This window comes from Tachyglossus aculeatus, chromosome 10 (assembly GCF_015852505.1).
Source record: "Tachyglossus aculeatus isolate mTacAcu1 chromosome 10, mTacAcu1.pri, whole genome shotgun sequence".
Taxonomy (NCBI): Eukaryota; Metazoa; Chordata; class Mammalia; order Monotremata; family Tachyglossidae; genus Tachyglossus; species Tachyglossus aculeatus.
In genome coordinates this window covers 34,179,549-34,190,208 of record NC_052075.1, presented here as the reverse complement: position 1 = coordinate 34,190,208, position 10,660 = coordinate 34,179,549, and the positions used below count along the sequence as shown (strand labels likewise).

Below are 10,660 nucleotides of genomic sequence, written 5' to 3'. Positions count from 1 at the left end.
CTTGTCCTGCAGATATTACAGTTTGAGAAATGGTTTGTTTCTGGTAGTTTTGTTTTGTGCTCTTACCATGTCGTTATATGTCTAGAAAAAAATTGCTGGCAATTTTTACTAAGCACATTTTATTTAGTGTAACAGCGATGGTTTTTCTCCAGCGTGATCACTGTAGATCCCGCAGAACAGACCCACACGCCATAAACGACATATGCGATGACATTAACATGTGTACTGTCATGCAAAACCATTTCCTGCTACACCGAATGGAAGAACAGATTCTGATCTGCTGATATCATTTTTCCAGCTATGGACATTGTCCTCAGAGATCTTTCGGGGCAACGCTGATCAATAGGAAATAAAAATGCATTACAGATTTAGTACTTTGGGCAGGCTCAGGTGCACTTTAAGCTAGATGACAAACCAAAAAAGGATCATTTGATCCCAGTGATTTTAGAAAAGCAATAATCAGGGACCCCAACTCCAGAACCGCACTTTTCAAGCTTGGAAGGCTCTAAATTCCTCCCCTCCAACAAGACTGACTAAAACCTCACTGTCATTTCCTGAAATTGCATTCAGGTGTGCCAAGTGGCTGGGTTTCTGCCCTTTCCATTGCCTTCTTATGACCCTACCTGCAGGTTTCACATAAGACCAAGCGTTTTAAGATCAAAACAGATGGGCCTCCCTGGATCAAAGGCACAGTTAAACCCATTCTGGGTTGAAAAAGTGCAGGGGACACAACAATCCTAAGGGCCATGTTCTCAAGCCCGTGTCCTACTTTTGGGGTTGGGGTGTGCATGCCTTGCCCCTCTTGACCACCTGTGCCTGAGCGATGTTCAGTCTGAATGGTAAGGAGCCGAGAAAGGTGCGGCACTGAACTTTAATGGACAAAGCGTTGGACGCGTGGAAGAGAACCTGTCTCAACACCACTCAGGCTTATGATTACAATCTCTCTATCAGCAACATCATCTGTGAACTGAAGGACCGTTCTCCTACTCTGTCTTGTTGACGTTAACGATGCTTAAAAATTCCTGCAAGAGACAGAGGCATGTCCTCGTCCCCTCAGTTCCTAATCAACGGACACTGTTTAGCCTGATTGCAATCTGTCAGTCAGTCATATCCATTGAGTGCAATAGAACAATAAACAGACACATTCCCTGACCACAAGCTTCCAGTCTTGAGGGGAAGACAGACATTAATGTAAGCAAGTACATTTGTGTTGGGTCTTTTCTACAACCCAGCATTCACTCATTCAAGCAATGATATTAACTCTGCACTTACAGTGTGCAGAGCACTGTCCTGGACAACTACTGGATATAGAGCATTGAAAGAGGTGCTTTGGAGCACACAAGTAAAAAAAATAAAATAAAGTAAGTCCATGCCCTTGCGGAGCTTATGGTTTAATGGTGGGGGGGAACAGACATCTCAGTTTTAAAGAATACAGAGGCAGAAGATTTCATGATTACCAAAGGGACTGGATGAAAAATAATGGCTCATCACCCCACCCCACCAATTCAGAAGGTTTTTCTTCCTGTAAGACACACTTGGAAGTCTATAAATTTTACACATTTCATAAAAAATGGGTAAAATGCAGTGTGAGCCTTGAGTGGGCAGATTTCTTCCATCTTGGGTAGATGACTCAAGAAAACACCTTTGGTCTTGGTAACGGAAAGAAATATACCTTCTTTCAAGGTTCCACAGCTTTAAAAGCAATTTATAAAGTTCATTATTTATAAATGAATGAAAGTGTGTAAAAGCAGTAAAGGCAAGTAGTTGAAATTGAAAATAATTAAACGCAGACTTTTCTGTTCATAACGTTCCAGTCCCAAATAGATGAGAATTGTAATTTGCAAGTTGCACATGACAATTACTGTCTTTGCATCATGGAACATTAACTTTGCACATCATTCCCTTTCCACAGGCCTAATCAATCCATGGGAACTCAGTCTAGAAATCTGGGGTTTCTACCTACTTAAACCAGTCACCCAAATGCAGGAAGAATGAATGGGGGGGACGGGAGAGGAAATCCTAACCAAAATGTTGGCGTACTACAAGCAGAAAAAAATTCATCAGTCCAACCCAGGAGCAAAGTAGCTGTGACCTTAGAGGCACGACAGTGGCCAGATGGGCCACCGTGAAAGACACAGGCCTTTATACCATAGTGGAGACGATATGGGCCTGGAGTCAGAAGGACCTAGGTGAAGTGACTTGCCCAAGATCACACAGCAGACATGTGTCAGAGCCAGGATTAGAATCCATGACCTTCTGACTCCTAGGCCCACGGAACACAGCCCAGCTGTGAGGGAGAAGGTCAGAGGAGGCACTCATGTGGTTCCAAACCCACCTGGGAATCAACCAATCAACTAATGGTATTTATTGAGCAATTAATATGTGCAGAGCACTGTACTTAATGCTTGGGAGAGTACAATGTATAGGGTTTCTCTGGCACCTGGCCTGTGGCATTTGGGTTTGGTTTCTAAGGGGTGGGGAGGTCAGCTGATTCAGCCACTGCCACCCAGCCAAGAGCCTCAGACCAGCCAGCAGCTCCCACAGTAATAATAATAATAATAATAATAATAATGGCATTTACTAAGCGCTTACTATGTGTAAAGCACCGTTCTAAGTGCTGAGGAGGTTACAAAGTGATCAGGTTGTCCCACAGGGGGCTCACAGTCTTAATCCCCATTTTACAGACAAAGTAACTGAGGCACAGAGACGTTAAGTGACTTGCCCAAAGTCACACAGCTGGCAATTGGCGGAGCTGGGTTTTGAACCCATGACCTCTGACTCCAAAGCCCGTGCTCTTTCCACTGAGCCACGCTGCTTCTCATAAGCCACCACTCGATGCCACCGGTATCGGGTGGTGGCAAAGGCAGCCTGAAAGTATAGGTGCAAAATTTGGGGCATGGGGAAGCACATGTTCTTGAGAAGCAGCGTGGCCTAATGGGTAGAGCCTGGGTCTGGGTGTCAGAAGGTCATGGGTTCTAAGTCTGGCTCTGCCACTTGCCTGAAGTGTGTTTTTAGGTAAGTCACTCCTCCTCTCTGTGCCTCAGTTTCCTCATCTGTACAATGGGATTTAAGACTGTGAGCCCCATATGGGACAGGGACTGTGTCCAGTTTGATTTGCTTTTCTTCCCACCCAGCACTTCGTACAGCACTTGCACATGGTAAGCACTTACCAAATACCACAATTATTATTACTGTTTTTATTATTCTGCTTGCGTGGGTTACTGCTGCATAGTCATTAGGAAAATCAACTGCAATGGTAGACTTTTTTAATGGTATCTGTTAAGCGTTTATCTTGTGCCAGGCACTGTACTAAGTGCTGGGATAGATACAAGCTAATCAGGTTGGACAGAGTTCCTGTCTTACATGGGGCTCACGGTCTTCATCACCATTTTACAGATGAGATAACTGAGGCACAGAAGTAAAGTTGCCTTGAGGGCAGTCCCTGGTGCCCAGCATGCTCTGGTCAGAACAGTATCCCTGGACAGCAGCTAACAAGTTGTTGGTCTCCGGGTTTGTCAAAAGGAAGGCACTGGGACATAACCTTGTACAAAGAAATCCTGTTTGCAGAGTTTCAAATTTATTTATTTATTTTTCGGTCCTTTCACCCTAAATTGCTACAGAAAAGTTTTCTAGAAGCAGAATCTTCTAAGGATAGCTAGTAAGCATGACCCCCTCTCAGGGTCACACCTGGAGAGTTCCCAGGACTCTACCAGTCTCGACTACAAGAGGGAGAGTCAGGCAGAGGCATATCTATTCTTTTCCTAGCTTGGGCAGTGGCTAGCAAGTGGAAGGCAATCTGTTTCATCAAAACTCACCTGTGCCGGGCAGCAGCGGCGAAGACTCAAATTTACTGTGCGGAAGAAGGCAATGGTAAACCACTTCCGTATTTTTACCAAGAAAACTCTATTGATCCACCACCAGAACAATTGCAGATGGAGGTGGGGCGTTCTGGGAGAGCTCTATGGGTCGTAAATGACTCGACGGCATAAGACAAGTTTGCCAGACAGATTTCATCAAGGAAGTAGAAAATGGAGAGCAGTACCGTAATTGGAATTGTTAGTTTTGACTGAGTGCCTAAACTGGCCTCATTTCTCAACTGTTCTGGGCATCAAGAGGAGAAAATAGAAGATGTGGGTGATCCCTCTTTGAGTTTACAATCTAACAGGGGAATTCTGAAATTCATGTATATTCGACAATTATTTTTAGTTATAGTACATTTGTCCCATGCAAGATCAGCAGCACTATTAATAATAATAATGATGATGGCATTTATTAAGCGCTTACTATGTGCAAAGCACTGTTCTAAGCACTGGGGAGGTTACAAGGTGATCTGGTTGTCCCATGGGGGGCTCACAGTCTTCATCCCCACTTTACAGACGAGGTAACTGAGGCCCAGAGAAGTGAAGTGACTTGCCCAAAGTCACACAGCTGACAAATGGCGGAGCCGGGATTTGAACCCATGACCTCTGACTCCATAGCCTGTGCTCTTTCCACTGAGCCATGCTGCTTCTATTAATGATAATAACAACAGTGGTACTTGTTAAAGCTTACTATGTATCATGCACTGAACCAAGCACTAAACCAGCTGTAATATGACAGGACTGAACACAATCCCTGTTCCACCTGTGGCTAACAGTCTAAGGGGCAGGAACAACAGGTATCTTATCGTCATTTTTACAGCTAGGGAAATTGAAGCACAGAACAGTTAAGTGACTTGCCTGAGGTCACACAGCAGGCACAAGGAGTGAAGCTGAGATTAGAACACTATCTTCTGACTCCCGGGAACGGGTTCTTTTCACTAAACCATTCTAATCTGTATTATGTGCTCCCAAGCATCAGAGTCCTGAGTACGGTGTCCTGCACAAAGAAGGAGAAATTTGTTCTGCCCTCAGGAGGTGCTCAGTACAGAGTTCTGCCCATGGTAGGGGCTTAGTACAGGTATCTGGACAGAATAAGCACATGGTACAGCAGACGCTCAATGACTGCTCCTGTTGTTGATAATGATGATGATGGTGCAGGGGTACAGGAAAGTATGATTTTGTGGCACTGATATTTACGCAAAGACTAACAAGACGTAGTAAAATGAGAAACAGCATGGTTTAGTGGATAGAGAATGGGCTCACCTGGAAAATGGGAATTGAAACTGTCAATCCCACATGGGACAAGGACTGTGAGCCCACTGTTGGGTAGGGACTGTCTCTATATGTTGCCAATTTGTACTTCCCAAGCGCTCAGTACAGTGTTCTGCACATAGTAAGCACTCAATAAATACGATTGATGATGATGATGACTATGCCAACCCAATTTGCTTGCCTGTATCCCAGTGCTTAGTACAGTGCTTTAAACATAAGCGCTTAATAAATACCATAATTATTATTATTTTACAGATGGGGTAACTGAGGCACAGAGAAGTGAAGTGACTTGCCCAAGGTCACACAGCAGACAAGTGGTGGAGTCGGGCTTAGAACCCAGGGTCCTCTGACTCTCAAATCTGTGCTCTATTCATTCAACCGCATTTAGTGAGCGCTTACCGTGTGCTGAGGACTGTACTAAGCACTTGGGAGAGTACAATATAACAATATAAGAACAAACGGACACATTCCCTGCCCTCTATCCACTGGGATTTGTGGTAATGAGGTGATCAATGACTGCTTCCTCTCCGTTCCCCACTCACCCCACCTCGTGCCCTCTCCCTCCCTATGTACTGAGCAGCTGCGGCGCCCATCACAGAGCTGGTCACCCAAGTGCAGCTGCTCCCAAACCCACGGTATCTCCCACCTCCCCACTCTGCCAGGTCCAGAAGTCTTTTCAATCAAAGGCATTAATTCCAGGAAACACTCACACATATCTGTGGGGCCACCTTGTATGGGCGGGTAGGCCCAGATCCAGGCCCATAGGTTCAGTGTGTGTTTTGTGGTCAGAGAATCAGTAATTCGTATTTATTGAGCACTTACTGTGCGCAGAGCACTCTACTAAGCTCTTTGGAGAGTACAATATAACAATAAACAGACACATTCCCTGAACAGACACATTCCCTGCCCACAACAAGCTTACAGTCTAGAGGAAGAGACAGACATTAATAAGAAGAAATTACAGATAGGTACATTGCTGTAGTGCTGCGAGGGGGTGATGAGTAAAGGGAGCAAGTCAGGGTGATGCAGAAGGAAGAGGAGAGGAGGGTTTAGTCAGGGAAGGCCTCATGGACGTGATGTGCCTTCAATAAGAATGAGAATAAGAAGCATGAGAAGCAATGACAAGCAGCATGGCTTAGTGGAAAGAGCACGGACTTGGGAGTCAGAGGTCTTGGGTTCTAATCCCGGCTCCACCACTTGTCAGCTGTGTGACCTTGGGCAAGTCACTTCACTTCTCTGTGCCTCAGTTACCTCACCTGTAAAATGGGGATTAAGACTGTAAGCCCCACGTGGGACAACCTGATTACGCTCTATCTACCCAGCGCTTAGAACAGTGCTTGGCACCTATTACGCACTAAACAAATACCATCATCATCATCAATAAGGCTTTGAAGCAGGGGAGTCACTGTCTGTCGAGATGACCTCTGCTCAGGGAGGTGCCTGCTGGGGCCCATGGGGCAGGAGAGCATGGAGGGTGGAGGTGCAGCCCAACCAGAGGGGGATCACGTGACCCCTGGGCACCCCTCTCTAGAGCTGAGGCTTGGCCATCTCTGAACTTAATATTCAGACAGGCCAGCCATGACCCAACCTGATAATCAGGAGGGTACGGGGATGGGCACTACACTAGGGCAGCGATCCTGTCCAATCAGACCAGGGCAATCGGGATGGTAGAGGGGAGTCCATCGGCCCCATGGCAATTCTGTACTCTGAATGGAAAAGAGGAGGATGAGGCAGAACGGCTACTTGGACCCAAGACTGAAATTAAACCAAAAAAGGGCCCAAAAGCAGAGCTCTGGCACAGTGGAGAAGGAACATCCAAAAGGAAGGAAAATAATACCTTCTTTGGGCCCGAATGTAACCAGTCACAATTCTACCAGCCCCTGTAAAATAAGGTGTGCTTTCTCAACCTCCTGATCCACACCCTGAAGCGTCCAACACCATCTCTGCTTCACTCACCAACATTTCAGGCTAATTTCTTAATAACACCATCCCTGCCTCACTCATACATATTTCAGGCGAATGTGTTAACTAGTTTTGAACGAGGGCCAACTCTGTGCAGAGAGGTGGACTGAGCACCGACTGGGTTCTGAATGCCTACTGAGTGTACTATACTGAGTAACTACTATGTGAAAACAATAGATTGAATACCTACCATGTTCAGGGCACTGCACTAGGTGCCTGGGAGAATTCAATTATTACAATAGCATTTTTATTTGTTAAGCGCTTACTGTGTGCAAAGCACTGTTCTAAGTGCTGGGGGTAGAAACAAGATTATCAGGTCCCATGTGAGCCTCAAGGAGGTGCCTGCTGAGGCACCTTAGGGATATTTTAAGTAGGAGGAGAGAACAGGTATTGAATCCCCATTTTACAGATGAGGGAACTGAGGCCCAGAGAAAGTGAAGTGACTTGCTTAAACTCACAGAGTAGGCAAGTGGCGGGGCCGGGATTAGAACCCAGATCCTCTGACTCCAAGGCTCCTGCTTTTTCCACTAGGCCACACTGCTTACTTGCTTAAAAATAATAGCATGGTTTCCCACTACAGAGATTCTTACAATCTATTGAGTTAATTGAAATCCCTAGATAATACATTGAAATCCCTAGATAATATGAAATGAAAATCACCTCATGTACAATACAACAATAAATAGACACATTCCCTAACCACATAACCACAACGAGCTTACAATCTAGAGTTGGTGAGACAGATATGAATACAAATAAATGAATTACAGATATGTACATAAGTGCTATGGGGCTGAAAGCGGGGTAAGAGCAAAGGGAATAAGTCCAGGTGATGCAGAGGGGAGTGGGCGATGAGGAAAAGTGGGGCTTAGTCGGGGAAGGCCTTTTAGAGGAGCCTTCAATAAGGCTTTGAAGTGGGAGAGAGGAAATGTCTGTCAGATTTGAGGAGGGAGGGCATTCCAGTCCAGAGGCAGATCATGGGGTAGGGATCGGCGGTGAAACAGATGAGATCTAGCACAGTCAGAAGGTTAGCACTAGAGGAGCGAAGGAGAGAAGTGAAGTGAGGTAGGAGGGGGCAAGGTGGTGGAGCTCTTTAAAACCAATGGCGAGGAGTTTTGTGGGTTTTTTTGATGTGGAGGTGGATGGGCAACCGCCGTAGTGCTTTGAGGAGTGGGGTGACACGTCCTAAATGTTTTTGTAGAAAAATGCTCTGGGCAGCAGAGTGAAGTATGGACCGGAGTGGGGAGAGGCAGGAGGCTGGGAGTTCAGAAGGGAGGCCAATGCAGTAATCCAGGTGGGATAGAATGAGTGATTATATTAATGTGATAGCTTGGCTGGAGAGAAAAGGGCAGATTTTAGCTATGTTGTGAAGGTGGGACCGACACGATTTAGTGACGGATTGATTACGTGGATTGAATGACAGAGAGGAATCAAGGATTCATTCATGCATTCAATCATATTTATTGAGCGCTTACTGTGTGTGTGCAGAGCACTGTACTATGCGCTTGGGAAATACAAGTTGGCAACATATAGAGATGGTCCCTACCCAACAGCGGGCTCACAGTCTAGAAGGGGAAGACAATATAATGGATGATGCCGAAGTTATGGACTTGTGAGACAGGAAGGATGGTGGTGCCACCTACCATGTTGGGAAAGTCGGAGGGGGGACAAGGTTTGGGTGGAAAGATAAGGAGTTCTGTTTTGGACATGTTAACTTCGAGGTGATGGGAGGACATCCAAGTAGAGATGTCTTGAAGGCAGGAGGAAATGCAAGATTGGAGAGAGGGAGAGAGAGATCAGGGCTGGAGATGTAGATTTGAGTATCATCCACATGGAGATGGTAGTTGGAGCCATGGGAGCAAATGAGTTTGACAAGGGAGTGGGTGTAGACGGAGAATAGAAGGGGACCCAGAACTGAACCTTGAGAGACTCCTGCCCTCTTCGGCTCTGCCCATCAATAGCAACTACACTGTCACCAGGGCACAGAGATCTTGACAACACCGGTGAAATTCCCTGTTATTGCACAGAGAAACACTTTCCTTAAACCACCTGGTTTAAAATGCTTTCTTTTATTAACCGCTATCCGACCAAGGATTATTCTTATATTTTCTTTTAAATTGGGTTGGGCCTCTGGTTTTCAAAACTGCTTAGGGATCCCAAGGTAACAAAAAGAATGGCTTTAGTCATTCCCACAGTCCTGATTCTCATTTTCAGAAAAAAAAAAAAATATTTTGGATATCAGATCTGAAATGAGACATTGGAGCTGAAATCTAACGAGTCCAGTGGGACCTAACTATATCAAGGCCAAAAGATCCATATCCCTGGACAATGAGGTAGAGGATGGGATAGAGGAAGCAATCTTCTGCTTCTATACCCACGTGTCACAGCGATAGCTGGTTCAACATTATTTGGTTTATACACTGCTCATCTACTGAGTGATTTGTTTTGCTCCTTGTGGTCAAAGATCATGTCTTCTAATACTATTGCACTATTGTCTGTAAGCTTCTTTTAGTTACGGAACGTGTCTACCAGCTTGATTACATTGTATTCTCCAAAGCACTTAGTACAGTGCTCTGCATTAATTGATCAATTGATTTTAAATGGCTGTGCGGCCTGGATCTACTGCAATGACACATCCAGCTCCTAAAGCAGTCCCATTAGCATCACAATAATTGTGGTATTTGTTAAGTGCTTACTATGTGCCAGGTATCGTACTAAACGCTGTGTGGGAAGACCAGCAAATCGGGCTGGACACAGTCCCTGTCCCACATGCGGCTTACAGTCTTAATTCCCATTTCACAGATGAGGTAACAGAGAAGTGAAATGACTTGCCCAGGGTCACACAGCGGACAAGTGGTGGAGTCAGAATTAGAACCCATGGCTCTCTGACTCCCAGGCCTGTTCTCTAACCACTAGGCCATGCTGCATCACACACACACACACACACACACACACACACCCCATCTCAAGTGAAGCAGCTCAAGTGAACCATCTCAAGAGAAGCAGCGTGGCTCAGTGGAAAGAGCCCAGGCTTTGGAGTCAGAGGGCATGGGTTCAAATCCCGGCTCCGCCACTTGTCAGCTGTGTGACTATGGGCAAGTCACTTCACTTCTCTGTGCCTCAGTTACCTCATCTGTAAAATGGGGATTAAGACTGTGAGCCCCCCGTGGGACAACCTGTTCACCTTGTAACCTCCCCAGCGCTTAGAACAGTGCTTTGCACATAGTAAGCGCTTAATAAATGCCATTATAAAAAAAAAAGTGGCAAGGCAAGATTAACCAACAATGAGATCCTAAACCATGGTCAGTTCAAGACACCTGGCATCTAACCTTATCTGCTAGGGGAAACAAGTGAGAAGAATGGATAAAAGCAGGATACCCAGGAAGTTAGGGAACTGTAGGGAGGCAAACACATTCCCAGAGGGTAGAAAAAACTTTTCAAAGACCTGGTGAAGCAAAGCCTCGAACTAAACATCACAACAAATTGATGCTGGGAGGCCACTGCATAAGCTGGACAGGCATGGAAGGCAGAAATCAGGAGACGGGTCACTGTCTTACAGCAAGGGC

General features: G+C 45.6%; 1 protein-coding gene and 1 non-coding gene across 5 annotated transcripts in view; one reads left to right on the top strand and one right to left on the bottom strand.

Moving 5' to 3' along the window:
* FOXP2 (forkhead box P2) overlaps positions 1 to 10,660 on the bottom strand; it is a 605,003-nt gene that overhangs the window by 76,443 nt on the left and 517,900 nt on the right. The gene's annotated exons all lie outside the window — the stretch shown is intronic.
* LOC119933884 lies at positions 3,670 to 3,807 on the top strand. Its single transcript, XR_005452752.1, has one exon. It is a non-coding gene; the product is annotated as a small nucleolar RNA SNORA7 (small nucleolar RNA).